A 13635-nucleotide genomic window follows, 5' to 3' on the forward strand; every position below is an offset into this window, starting at 1 on the left:
ACCTGGGTGGCTCAGTCAGTTGAGCATCTGACTCTTGGTATCGGCTCAGGTTATGATCTCATTGTCATGAGAATGAGCCTCGCATCAGGCTCTGCACTGAGTATGGAGCCTACTCGGGATTCTGTCTCTCTCTCTCTCTCTCTCCTTCTGCCACTCCCCCCTTCCCAAGATAAATAACGATTTTTTTAAAAGTGACCTACTTAGAGGCCACCTGGCTGGCTCAGTCAGTAGAGCATGGGACTCAATCTCAGGGTGGTGAGTTTAAGTCCCACACTGGATACAGTGACTACTTAAAAAAATCTTTAAATAAAATAAAATAAAATAAAGTCGACCTGCTTATTGGTCTGTGCTTTCCACCGGGCTCCTCAGACTTAGGGATCATGTCTCTGGTCTCTCTTCCTCCCTGCCTGGAATGCTGACAGGCCCACGGCAGGCCCTCCATGTATCAATGCAACAGAAACAAACCAATCCACAGATCGAGTGTGTAAACTACATTTAACTCTGTACTTCACCTCATTAGTAACGGGGAGATCTCTTTCATGTTTTTAAATTTTTTAAAAATAATCCTGAGCCTTCTGCTCCCCGAGAAGACAGCAAGCCTGTGGATTCACACAGGAGTTCCCCTTTGCCTACTCGCTAAGAGTGTTTCTCTTTGCCCTAGGTACTGCCACAGACCCCCACCAGTCGCTGTCATTCTGCAGGCACGAGCACGGGAGGAAGGCCAGGGATGCACGGGGTGGCCCCAGGAATCTGCAGGGTCGCTTCTCTTTCCAGGGAACTGATTCACAAACACCCCAACACGCCAGAGGTCTCCGAGCTGACACGGTACTGGGATCTCCAGCTCGGTTCCTAAAGGAGCCCCGTGACTTTGGCATCACGGCGCTGAGACCCCAGGACAGGGCTGAGCGGAAGCCCCACAACGCCTCTCCTTCCAGGGACCCGTGGGAGGAGCTGCCTTCCCTGCCTCTGTGCTTGGCTGTGCCTGGCCAAGCCGGGCTGTGGACACATCGTCGGAGCGTTCGCTGACGGGAGCCTGCAGCAGGGCGGACGGAAGAGAAGCCTCTGGAGAAGCTGTGTTGGAGCCAAGGGCCACCGTGAACCCGCCCTCTTTCCTTCCCACCTGGAAGACCAATCAGGCATGGCTGATGGAAACTTGGCAATGAGGACTCACCCACTCACTCACCCCTTTTCCCCTCCGTGTGTTGGCCTCCTCATTCATTGTTTCATCGAAGCTGCCCACGTGCCCCCATCCACGCAGTCACGCGTCTCCGCACCGCCCCCACCACTCACCAGCACGAAGGCTCACTCGTGCCACAAGCACTGAATCCCCCACCCACCCCAAGGCCCCGCCAGAGTCCCCGACATGGAGACCCACAAGGCAGAGTTTCTGCCTCTGGGACCATGCACGTAGGGCACGGCCCGAAGGAGGAGCACATCAGTGAGAAAGTGCGTGGCGAATTCTCCTCTTTCCCTAAGACTCAGCGTCGCGGTTACCCATCCTGGGAGCCTTACATCAAACCCCGGCCCTGGTAAGTCACACTCTGACACAGAGGAGACCAGAGAGAGGAGTAGAGAGGAGTAGTGAGGAGTAGTGAGGAGTAGCGTGGAGTAGCCCGCAGCAGAGGCTTCTGCTCTTATCTGGTCCCTTGTCCTTGGGCTGGTCACGGAACCTCTCTGGGTGTCTCCTCATACATAAAGTGATCACCGAATAGCTCCAGGCTTGCTGAAGCTCCCCAGGGCGGGGCTGGGGGTACATAAACCCTCAGTGCCAGTGTGTGCGTTGTAGGAGTATTTGGTGCGTGGTAAGCGGTCGATTATTGGGGGGAAGCGTTCTTCTGTCCTTCCCAGCACAGAGCACCCCGAACCGTCACCCTTAGCACACGGAGCAGCCTGGCATCAGGGCCGTGTTGTATTCGCCCTTCAGCCCCTAAGCACGCCTAGCATTCGGAGTGGGACAAACAGCAACTGGGCGGACCCCTGTGGGAAGAGCTAGTGTGAACTGGCCAAGCTAAGACACAAGGAATTCCAGACATCTATATTTACATTCGCGGTACACAGCTGCCGAATCACTTTAGGGAGGAGGTGATCAAGGGGTTCCGGCACTTTCTTCCTTGGTCTAAGAACAAGCTAGTGGCTGGACGGTAGTCCTGAGGCCACTATGACCTTGTAAAGGTAGGAAGTTGACCTACCAGCAGCTAAGGACGTCAGCCCTGCTCACCCACTATAGATCCCTGGGCCCTGGGCTGACACTCATTATGCTCTCTGGGCTCCTTCTCTGGGCTCCTGCACAGAGATGTTCTAAATGGTGCTGGAAACCACGCAGATAGCAAACAGGAGGGCCAAATTCACACATGAGCCAGACCTCTTCCACCAACACAGGCCGGTCCCTGGGCTGTGTGGGCCTCAACAATGCACAGCTGCCAGACCTGCCTGGTCGTCGGACAGAGCTCACCCTGAGCCCCAGCTGTTGGGCACACCTGTGTAAGGCACTGTGCCAGATGGCGGAAGTATCCCTCTGACTTTTCCAACTCCGATATTTCATTCACTCAGCAAACTGTGACTTAAATTAAATTGTGATTGATCCAATACCTACCACACGCCACGCACTTGCTTAACACCATTTTGAAATTACTCTGTTCCACAAAGATTTTGTTGAGCTCCTACTATGCCCAGCATTGTGTAGACACTGGTAGTTCATCGAAAAATAAAGCGGAACCCATGATCTCAAGGAACTCCTTGCCTGGCGATAGAAACAGACAAGCCCATCGTGGACTATAGCGGGGGACGACGAGGAGCTGGGCTGCTGCGGTCAAGGTGGACCAAAGAATCCAACACGCACGGAGAGCCCAAGGTTACTTGCTCACAGCAGCTTGGGAGCAAAGGAAAAAAGTTGGCTGGCCATTAGGTGTTTCTCCAGAGACCTGGAAGCAATCCACCCAGGGCCTCATTCTGTCCATCACTTTTGCTGAAAGCAAATGGAACCCCTGCACCACTGCCCCGTGGGCTCCCAGCAAGCATTAGACCAAGCAAAACAAAATACAATTCAACCTTTCAATTATTAATGGAGTACTTCCTATGAACCAGACATTGTGCTACAGAAACACGTTTTAGAATTCATTGTTACTGCTCCTGAATTGTTCAAACACCGGGTCTTGATTCATGTATATGTTTGGATATAATGTTATAAAAGGATATTTGCCACAATGTTACTATTGGTTAAAGCAGGGTGCAGGGGTTTGCCAATATTGCCTCACTTGTAACAATATGCTTTTATTACTTTTATAATTGAAACCATCCTAATGAGAAAACATTTTTTTTTTTTTTTTTTTTTAAGTAAAAAGAGCTTCCAAATGGTATATCTGCCTCTTTGGATGAATTCCATGCATTTACCTTAGACACTCAGTCTGGAATTTTGGTTAAGGGCATGAGCTGTGTGCCAAGATGTGGGTTTGAATCCCAGTTCTACTGCAGCTTACTAACTGTGAGACAGTCCTAAGGCTCAGTTTGTCCATCTGTACAAGGGGTAAGAGCACAGCCAATTCACAGGAGTAAATGATGGAAGTCAGAATGCCGAGCCCTCAGCCTGGGGCCAACTGGCACTCAATCTCAGATAGCCTCAGGGGGCACTTTGGTTTTGTTTTTACACAGCTCAAAAAAAATGTCACGGGAAATGGGATCTAAGTTATGCCAAGTAGCTCCAAAAACACACAGTAGGGACTGATAGACGGAAGTGGCAGGGAGAGCTTCCATTTCAACAAAAGGAAGACTTTTTAACCAGATACTCCACGATGCGTTTCAGGCTGCCGTGGGAAGCAGCGATTCCGCTGTCCAGGGAGGGGGGCCAAGGGAAGGTGGCCAGAGACGTGGGATGCAGTCAGCAGATAAGGAGGTCGGGCGAGGTGGCTCTGATGTTCAGTGCACAGTGTTCAGATGAGAGCGCCCTTAGAAGGGGTGATTATCTGGCAAAGCCCTGTGCAGTCGCTCTGAATCCATAATCACAAACAAGATAACAGTTGTTTTGTTTTTAAGTGACACTTTGTTTTGCTGTTTAGGCCACTTGGCTCTTTCTTGTTTTTTTGGACTCAGGAGCAGACTGCCCCCCAGCAACTTGGCGAAGCAGGTGGTCAAGGCCAGTTCCCGCATCCGGGATAAGCCAGTATGTAGTTAGAGCAGAGACTTCTCCCTTGAGTAAGTTCCAGCCAAAAGATGGTGTAAATCCCTTTTTTCCCCTGTATTTTACTATGAACCAAACTGAAAAAAATTTAAATGATACTCTCACATCCACCAGAACACAGCCAGAATTAACTAGAAGGAACAAGTTTCCAGGGACCGGGAGTTTACTGGCTGTGGCACTCGGCCTCCATAGTGGGCAGTAGGATGGAGCTCGGCCGTCAGATGGCTTTGTCACAGAATGATCCTGGCGTCTTCGCGAGCACAGCGCTGGAAGGCCCACCCTCTACACGTCCCCTGGGTCTCTACCAACATCTCCTTTATTTTGTGCTGTGACATTACTTGGTATTCAGCCTCTCGCGAATGCTCAGTCCTGATATCTCCCGAAAACACTGAAACACCCACATGCTTTGGCCCAGAAACCCTAGTCCTTGGGAATGATCTGAGCATGTCCTGGCCACGTGGAGGAAGCCACGTGCACAAAGATGCCCACGGCCGTAGCAAGGGGGGATGGTTAGCTCATCCACTTGAAGGAATTTCAAGAAGCAATACAAAATGGTACCAACCCTGTCCCATACCTGCATGCATGTACACACACACACACACGTGTGCACACCCACAGCTGCACAATGCCAAACCCTGGGCAGGAAGACCAAAGGGTCAACCCCTCTGTGTGCTGGGACCCCAGGAGACCTGTGTTTGAGACCCCCTTCTCGAAATACAAAGCAGGGAAGTCACTCCTGTTTTCCTGGACTCTGTTTCCTCATCTGTAAAATGGCGGCAGGGATCCCAATTTCCCCCTTCTCACCAGATCTTGTCCTTCCTTGGTCTTCTAGTTATTTGTGTCAGGCAACCTGGCATGTATGTATTCAATTCCTCGGTAGTGGATTGGCTACAAATTCCCAGGGACCTTTCCCACCCTAAAAAATCACCTCGGGCTCATTTTCTGGCTCCTCCTATGGGCCTGCATCAGTAAGGATGGGCCCTTTTGAGGGGACATTTTCCCAGCATGTGGAAACAGGTCTTTGTAGAAGTGACAAGGGGCTCTGATGCCTCAGAAGTGGCTCTGAGTCCTGACGCCCCGTCTTCTCTCCACCTGGCCTCAGGTAAGTCAATCATAGGTCCTTTCTTTCTCTGTTCATAAAACTGAGACATGAATGACACAGAGTTCATGGTTCCGGCCCTCAGTGACCACACAAGCTGGGTCAGCCTTCATCAGCAGCAGCAGCAGGACTGAAGGGAGAGAGGAGGCAGGAGAGGACTAGCAGAATTTTGAGGACGGAGAGGAAACACTCAGGAAGTATAAGATCTCAGGCTGGGAAAAGACTGAATATACACCAGGCCCAAGCGTTCAAGGTCCAGCCCAACCCTCCACCAGCCATGTGAAATGGCCATCCAACCTTTGTTTAAACACCTGCAGTACTGGGGGACCCCCCACCCCCCCACCGCCGCCGAATGGCTCCTTCTGTCTCTGCACAGCTCTCCCTCCTGGGCTGGAATCCAGCGTCCAGCAAACTTCCCTCACTAGGACCAAGATTGAAGATCAACTATGTCTTGTACAGGACATTCCTGCAGGCCACCATGGCCACCCCGCACTGGATGACCTTTCTTTTTTTTTATTTTTATTTTTATTTTTATTTTTTTTTATTTTTGGGACAGAGAGAGACAGAGCATGAACGGGGGAGGGGCAGAGAGAGAGGGAGACACAGAATTGGAAACAGGCTCCAGGCTCCGAGCCATCAGCCCAGAGCCCGACGCGGGGCTCGAACTCACGGACCGCGAGATCGTGACCTGGCTGAAGTCAGACGCTTAACCGACTGCGCCACCCAGGCGCCCCTGACCTTTCTTACGGTGGCAATCGCCCTTCCACACGAGCCGTGGCTTCTGTTCCCAGGAATCCTGGTTTCTCCCCCTCTGAAACCACTTCCACTTATCAACAACCCTCCTCGAATGGAATCAGGGAGGGAGAGAGAACCTGGCTCATGCAGTCCAGAGCCGGAAAACTCCAGCGTCCGACGAGACCCTGCTGGTCACACAGACAGTTGTGGACAAGCAGAGGGCATCCACCTGGCTAAAGGGGACAGCTGCTCTGACTGTACCCAAGGGACAAGTTGTCCCGTCTTCTTGTTTTTGAAGAAAAGACAAAGATTAAGATTTGCACGTAAAATCTGCCGAACAACTTCCTGGCAAGCAATTCAATCAAGTTTAAATTAAAATCAAGTTCACAACTCTGTGGCTGGATCAGCCTGTGAGCTGCTTACTTAACCATTTTGAAGATGCGGAAACGCTCTTCTAGACATGTGATGAAATCTGGAAGATTTTTGAGAGCGAGCGCACAAGCGGGGGGGGGGGCATGGAGAGAGAGACAGGGGGACAGAGGATCCAAGACGGGCTCTGTAATGACAGCATAGAGCCCAAGAAGGGGCTCGAACTCACGAGCCGCGAGATCATGACCGGAGCCGAAGTCGGACGCTTAACCGACTGAGCCCCCCAGGTGCCCCTGTTCTGAAAATTGTAAAGGCCCCCCGGATGCCCTAGAGTCACTCCTGTGTCCCCAGAAAGAAACTCTTCATCTCTTCCAGTCTCTGGCCTTGCATGAGAGGCCCAACAACAAGGTGACGACTGCCCAAAGTCACAGTCAGACCCTGAGTAGCAGAATGACAAGGAATTCTAGGACGGGGCATTGGTGCTGCCTCCCCAGGGCTGACAAGCAGAGGCCGCTGAGATGGGCAGCATGCCTACCTCATGCCCAGCTCTCCCAGAACGGTCCTTCACACCCCTTCTATCACCTCCATGTGGAAGATGAGGAAACTGAGGCTCGTGTGGACAGTCCCCAGCTCAGGCAGCCGCGTAAAGCAACAGGGTTGTGAGTGGAAGGGAAGGGCAGCCGTGCAGCTTGGCCTCACCTGCACCTGCTGCACAGCTGGGGAACGCGCCCCTCTCAGCCTGCCTCTGACTACACAGAAGCCCTGGGGAATTTAGAACTTTCCTGCAACAGTGCAGTGAACTAAATAAACTAGAAGGGGTCCCAAGGTTCTCCCCAAAGCCGGGGGGTTCTCACAGGCAGGTGCCTGGCTGTCTGGGGTTTTGCTGGGCATAAACCATCAATGAGACGGATCTGGGGCTGGAATGGCCCTGCGCAGGGTCACAGGTGTGGGGCAGGTGCCGGAAGGCGGCCAGGAGCAGAACGAAGTGCTGGGGAGAGGGATCCAGCAGACCCCCAGGACTGGCCGAGGGGGCGGCACCTTCTTCGGGGCGGGGGATACCCTAGTCAGCGTGGCCCCTGCCGTCTCAGAGTCTCCGCGGGAATAGGGAGAAGTGGGGCACATGCTACAATTACACCACTAACTCAAGTTACCCTTCACAACCTGGGACAGGAAACTCTGGCCTGCTGCGTTGGATGACACACAGGACAAAGGACAAAAACGGCGCCCCTGGGTTCGAGACCGCGAAGAGAGAGATAATAAACTGCTCAGATAGGAGAGAGATCCAAATTTCCACCAAAAAGGCAGAGTTCCCTGAAAATAATACAAAACGGAAGGTAAGCTCCTCTCCCTTCCCTGCTGTTTCAATTTTCCTTTCCTTCCCCCCGCCCCCCTCCTTGATTTCTTTACTCCAAATTTCTTACTGGAAAGTTGGAAGAGGCTGAGCTATCTCCACAACTTTATAAAAGCAGCAGCCTGGAAATGAGTCTCTGCATCTGACACACTGCAGGCACCTCCGGGCTCCTGCCTCCTGGAGCTGCTCACCTCAAATCAGACGGGTAGGTTCGCACTGACTTGGCTTCATTTTACCCTGAAGTCCGCAAAGCACAGACCCGGCAGCTCAGGACTGAGGTCACCCCCAAACAGCTTAACATTCAAGCTCCAGGAGGAAACAGCTCAGTTCGGAGAGGGCACTCTCCCCAGCTCCAGGCACCCACTGCTATTCCATCATCACCATGGGGAGACCGAGTAAGTCTGGAGCCCCGTGACCTCCGGCAGCCTCCAGGGAAGAGAACACGGGACTTACCCGCCAGGGCAGAAGCTGAAAACGATGCCAGCTAGGGTTCCAGTCCAGGGCAGGAATTCACCGGAAGCAGTGTCCTCGAAGGAGCCAGCCCCAGGCGGCCCCCTTCTGGGGGGTGGAGGGGTCACAGGCCAGCGACCCCTCTCACTCTGCCCCCCACCAAAAAAAGATCTAGCAATCTCAGTCTTGAGATAAGGCTTGTAATAAGTCTGGGGGCACGGGTGCCTAGAAAGAGCTAGTTTTAAAACCAATAACTAAAGAAATAAAGCAAAAAGGTAAGGCTTGGAACTTGGAAAATAAAACAGAAAGTGCTGGAAAAACACACACATAAGGAGAGGGGACACAGGTCCTCCGGGAGAAGTGCAGCGGCGGCAGCCAGCCCAGCTGCTGCCCAAGAACAAAGCTGCTCGGTCCCCCCAGGGGCAAAGTGGCCGGCGGTGGGAGCCCCCAGCTCGCATCGCGGAGGGAGGAGCGGGCGGTGGGCGGGCTCGGGAGGAGGGCCGGCGGGAGGGGCGGCGGCGGCCGGGAGGACCGAGGTCTGTGCCCTGGGGGGCGGGAGCCAAGCCCGCGGGAGGGTGCGCCCTGCGAGAAGGGGCCGGGACGGCTCGGCTTCCAGGCGGCGAGGAGGCCGCCCTAGGAAGCCCGGGACAGGGGCTGACAGCTCCCTGTCCAGTTATAGACTCCACCGGATATTTTGGTCCCTTTTCCAGCCTACAGCCGGGTCTGAAATAAACCCCCTCCCCTCCCCACTAAGCAGCAGCTGCGGCCACTTTGGAAAGTTTAGAGGGGCAGAGGGGCGGGGCGGAGGGTCTGGCTTTGCCCTTTGTCCTGCCAGGAGAGCCCCACACCTGTCCCAGCACCCACCCACCTCTTCCTACAGGTGGCCCTGTTTCCTGGCCCGCTCTACGTCCTGGGGGAGGGGGGGAATCCATGCCCTTATTATTACATGAGGACCTGGAAGGCCGAGAGAACCTCTGTCCCCTGCCAGGATCTCCCCGGAAGAGGGGGGCGGGAGCCAGGTAGGTCTGAGGAGAAGCGAAGATTTGAGCAACCCAGTCAGCATTGCTAAGAGTCACTGCAAGGCGTCAGAAGGATATTGAAGCAGGACCTAGGCGCCTCTCCTGTTTCAATTTTTGGAACACCATGAACTCTTGACTTTTGTCCGTTGCACCTCCACCACCTTCCAGAAGGCTTTCTTCTACTTTGTACTGGAATAGAAATAATGTTAACACTGGTTAGCTAACGAGCCAATCTTGTATCACATAGTTTCACTCCGCCCTTGTGGGGTTGGCCTTTAAAAGTCGGCCCTCTTCCCAGGAGCACACTTTGTAGACTTTTTGTCTCTGGGGTTGCGAATAAACACTTCCGGTTGTTTCACAGCCTCTCCTTGGTCCACAGAATACTTCCGGTTCCTTTTAATGCGCTTCCCAGCCTCTGGACACGTGCTGGCCCAGGGGGTTCTTTTACATTTTCTTTCTGACCTCTGTTCCTAAAAATGGCCCAGGCAGGAGTAAATTGAACTAGATGAGAGCATGGTTTAATCTGGATGACCTCCTCCATCCTCCCCCCCCCCCCCCCCAGGCAGACTCCTAAACTTCGGGGCATCTTTATTTGGCTGCTTGCTTGGTAGTATTTAATAAACAGGCAGTATGGGGCTCATTTGTGACCACCCAGGGAGTTCCCAACAATCCAGCCCCATCCTTCTTCTCCTGTGTTATTTTCCAGCCGCCGGTAACAGTTCACCCCACACCTGGTTACTGAGCGCTGCTTGGTGCCCAGCAGAGTGTCAGGTGCAGGCTAAATGGAGCAGAGGAGGCATGCTGGTGAAACCAGACCCTGATGTGGGTTGCTGACGGGCTGAGACAGGTGCCCTGCTTATCAGAGGCACAGGTAAGGCGGAGAAGAGCGTGATGGCACATTCACTTCTCAGCTGTGACATGCCCAGTGTGTGCCCTGACCGACCGTCCAGGTGCTGGGTGGATTTGTTACAGGTAGTAGAAACCAGGCCGGACCCCAAAGTGAAAGGCACGGGTAAGGCTTTTACCAGGGCTATAGCTCAAGCTACAGGGAGACAGAGCACCAAGAGACAGCGCTCAGGGGGGCCTCCCAGACCAGAGCAGGGGGGATCCTGCGCATCTCAGGTTCCCACACCCGCCCACTATGCTAAGGAGGGAAAGGGGGGGAAAAGCGCCTCCTCCTGATTGGTTGGAAAAGACCTAGTCCTGATTGGTCTATATTGGCAGGCAACTCAGGTAGCTCATTGATTGGTAGTTTTTGAGGCCCGGTCCTCTGTATCTGTGGGGTCATATGTTGGCAGCCTCCTGGTTCTGCTGTGTAGACAAGTAGTTTAACAATTACCCAACAGAAGGAGTCCCAGGTGCGCAGCGTTTTACACTCGGGGCCTGTTCCCATGGTCTCTAACAGTCTCTAACCCCATGGGGGTTGCCTCTGCGCACCTTGGACGGGGACGGGACAGAAAGCCGGGGCACTGGGTAGTGGCTCACCACACTGCATGACTGAGTTATCCTGAGCGCTGTGAAGGACGCAAGGCAGATAGGTGAGTCAGAGAATGAGCGGAGGAGCAGCAAACTCTAGATTCCCTACTGAGGAGGCAGAGACTAAACAATGGGAGAAGCCTCCCCCTGGGCCCCTGTGTGAAGGAAGGAGGAGGCCCTGGAATTAGAGTTTGGGGGGAGGGGTGGCTAATGGCCAAGGGTCAGGTGGTTGATGGGGGCTGGGGAGGTCTGCAGAGGCGTGTGGACTTGAGCTGAGGACCAGGAGTCCCTGAAGTGCTCTAGAGGGGCAGGAGCGTGGCCAGTGTGGGGCTTTGTACAGCCCCTGGGAGGTGGTGGGCTGGCAGACCACTGTTGCAAAGGGAGGGAGCCCTAGGCTAGTCTGGAGGTGCCGGTTGGAACTTCAGCCCCCGCTTGTAACCACAGGTGAAAAGAAGTCTCCGACGGAGAGGGAGAAGGGACTGGAACTCAAGATTCCAGACACAGAGGACTACAAGATCGAACTTTTCAATTTAGTTCCACATTTGTTGAGAAAGCGTACTAGAGTCAGACATTGGGGGTGCAAACTAGGTGCAGCAGGATGTGGGCGCTTGGGGAAATTAGCAAAGGCAGAGCTCACTGGCAGCCTGGGGCCTAAAGGGCGAGCAGGGGAGGGGGAGCCCTAGTCCCCAAATGTCAATTACTGATGCGGACAGAAAAAGACACAAGGAGGGAAGAATCATCAATTACAGGCCCTCACAGGGAAAGATACACGTTGACTCTCCTACAAGAGAGGGCCCACCCCTGCGACTCCGTGGGTGAGAAACCTTATCACCCTGACCTCTTGCCTTTCTCCAGGGGTCTTTGCTTCACATCAGCTCTCCCAGCTCCCTCCTGCTCTGCAAAATCATGCTCCCCATCCTGTGTGTGTTGGGCTTGCCTATGTTTTTTCCATAGTTTGCATGTCCTGAGTTGCAGTTCTCTGTTATTCCTGAATAAATCCACTTTTGCTGGTGTAATTACTGTTTTATGTTTAAGGTTAACACCCTGAAGGAAATAAGCATGTTTATTTTATTTTATGTGCTGTGAAAACCAAGGTCAAACGTGTCACCCATTGTTACAGGGCCTGAACTGGGGTGAACTGGGGAGAGCCTAGCCCAGATCAATGTGCTCATAGTTAACATGGCAGCATACACTTAAAAATTTATTAAGAGGGCAGATCTTGGGGTCACTGTTCCCACAGCCAGATAACATTTCTAAAAATCTAAGCCAGCCCCGCATCTCTCTCTGTTCCCTCTTGGGTTTTGTGGCTCCTCAAAGCCCCTCGTGCTCTCTGACAGCGTATCTTATATTTGTGTTTGCTCTTTGTCTCCCCAGCCAGAAACGAAATCCAAGAGGGCGGGGAATTCTGTCATTGCTTCGCCCCCAGATCCTAGGAGACAGTGCCTGGCCCAGGCAGGGGAGAGCTGTTACACGGCCAACGCGGTCTCTGACTCGATGTCTCCTCCAGAGACTCCCCAGCTTCTCCAAGAGAGAGAGCAAAGTAATAATAAAAATTGTAATAGCAATAACAATTATAATATCAATAGCAACGGCCTTTGGGTAAGTACCTGTGTGCTAGGCACTCACACCCCGTATTCCTGAGGGGTGGTTCACCTGGCAGAGGTAGTTAGGTTCCTGTTTCACCAGCCCACAACCAGAGGCTTGGAGGCGTTAAGAAATTGCCACCATTGTTCACCTGACTTCAAACCCAGTCTGTCTTCTTCCCCAAACTTGCTTTTCCTTCTATAGCCCTGTCGTCAAAATGACTTGAGAAGTTTCCTATTAGTACTAAGATTCTCTGATTTCTGAAAATTAGTTGCAATTGTCTGCTGAGGCATCAAACTGTGGTTTCCTGGCAACGCAGAATCTCCTCCTGCCGGATCTTGTGCCCTGTTCCCTGCAGAATAATTCAAGAGACTGTGTCACTAGCTGACGGTGTGACCCTGCCCAATCCACTTCATCAACTCCTGGGCTAGTTTCTTGCCATGTGTGCAAACCCCATGCCCTGGGCGTCCCTGCTTGCGAATCCTTACATCAACATCAGCAACGCCCCTCCTAAGACTCCCGGGCACCCAGGGTGAGTGGCTGCTTGTGACCTCAGAGTTTCCCCTCAGACATCATCTCCTTCATTAGCAGCACCTCAAGGGATAGACTTTCATTTTTCAGGTGAAGAAAGTGAGCCTCAGAGGTCAGTTTGTTCTGTCTCAGAACGAGTAAAAGGCTGAGCCCTTCGCTGATTTTGAAATCAAGTAAATGGCGAGCAGTGATCAAAGACGGCCAGAAGTAACATCGATAAAAATGACAGCAATTATACTCCCAAGATGGGTTATTTACCAGCAAAGATATTTTCCCAAGAGTGTTCAAATCAGCATTATTTATAAACGTAAAAAATTGGCCGTAGTCAAAATGTCCAGCCCGAGGGGATCGGTGAAACAAAGGATTGGGAAGTTACCCAAACGGTGACACAGGGTTGTGTTCATTACCACGGGGAGATGCCCATGCTGTGCTGGTAAATGGGAAAAATAAAACAGATCAGGAAAGTGGGGCTCCCCATTTCTCTCTGCAAAAATCTTGATTGAAGAGATTTCTTCTGTAGCTTTCCTAATATTTCTTACTCATTTGAGATATTTTGTCGGCACAGACACAGACACAGCCTACTCTCTGAAATGAGAACAGACTCCTTACACAACCCAGGCTGTGGCTTCCTTCCTTTTCACCCAACCCTACATCTTGGTCACCTGTCAAGGTCGGTTCCTTCAGACCTACCTTATTCTGCTAATGGCCACCTTCCATTCCCTGTTGGCACTGCTGTCCCTCCAATATTCGATGCCCATCACACGGCAGACAGCATGTGAGGACGTGCGTCCCTAAGCTGGCTGTACGGAAGGACTGCCACTTCCTTCAAAGTTCCTCACCTGATAGA

General features: G+C 52.6%; 1 protein-coding gene and 1 long non-coding RNA gene across 5 annotated transcripts in view; one reads left to right on the top strand and one right to left on the bottom strand.

The window, feature by feature from the left end:
• COL22A1 (collagen type XXII alpha 1 chain) overlaps positions 1-8670 on the bottom strand; it is a 260776-nt gene extending 252106 nt beyond the window's left edge. The window contains exon 1 of one of the 3 annotated variants that reach the window (XM_023248206.2): positions 8182-8669. The gene's annotated coding sequence lies outside the window, so the exon portion shown is untranslated. Of the gene's footprint in view, positions 1-7919; positions 8110-8181 lie in introns of those variants that run through there. The other 2 variants (XM_023248207.2, XM_045049522.1) reach the window with 2 other exon arrangements.
• On the top strand, positions 7058-12001 carry LOC123383005. 2 transcript variants are annotated; one of them, XR_006592156.1, is made up of 3 exons: positions 7058-7711; positions 9904-10068; positions 11118-12000. It is a non-coding gene; the product is annotated as an uncharacterized LOC123383005 (long non-coding RNA). The 2 variants fall into 2 exon arrangements; XR_006592157.1 differs by lacking the exon at positions 7058-7711 and adding an exon at positions 8742-9197 and having other exon boundaries at positions 11118-12001.
• Positions 12002-13635: the final 1634 nt, after the last annotated feature.

This window comes from Felis catus, chromosome F2 (assembly GCF_018350175.1).
Source record: "Felis catus isolate Fca126 chromosome F2, F.catus_Fca126_mat1.0, whole genome shotgun sequence".
In the NCBI taxonomy this organism is placed as follows: Eukaryota; Metazoa; Chordata; class Mammalia; order Carnivora; family Felidae; genus Felis; species Felis catus.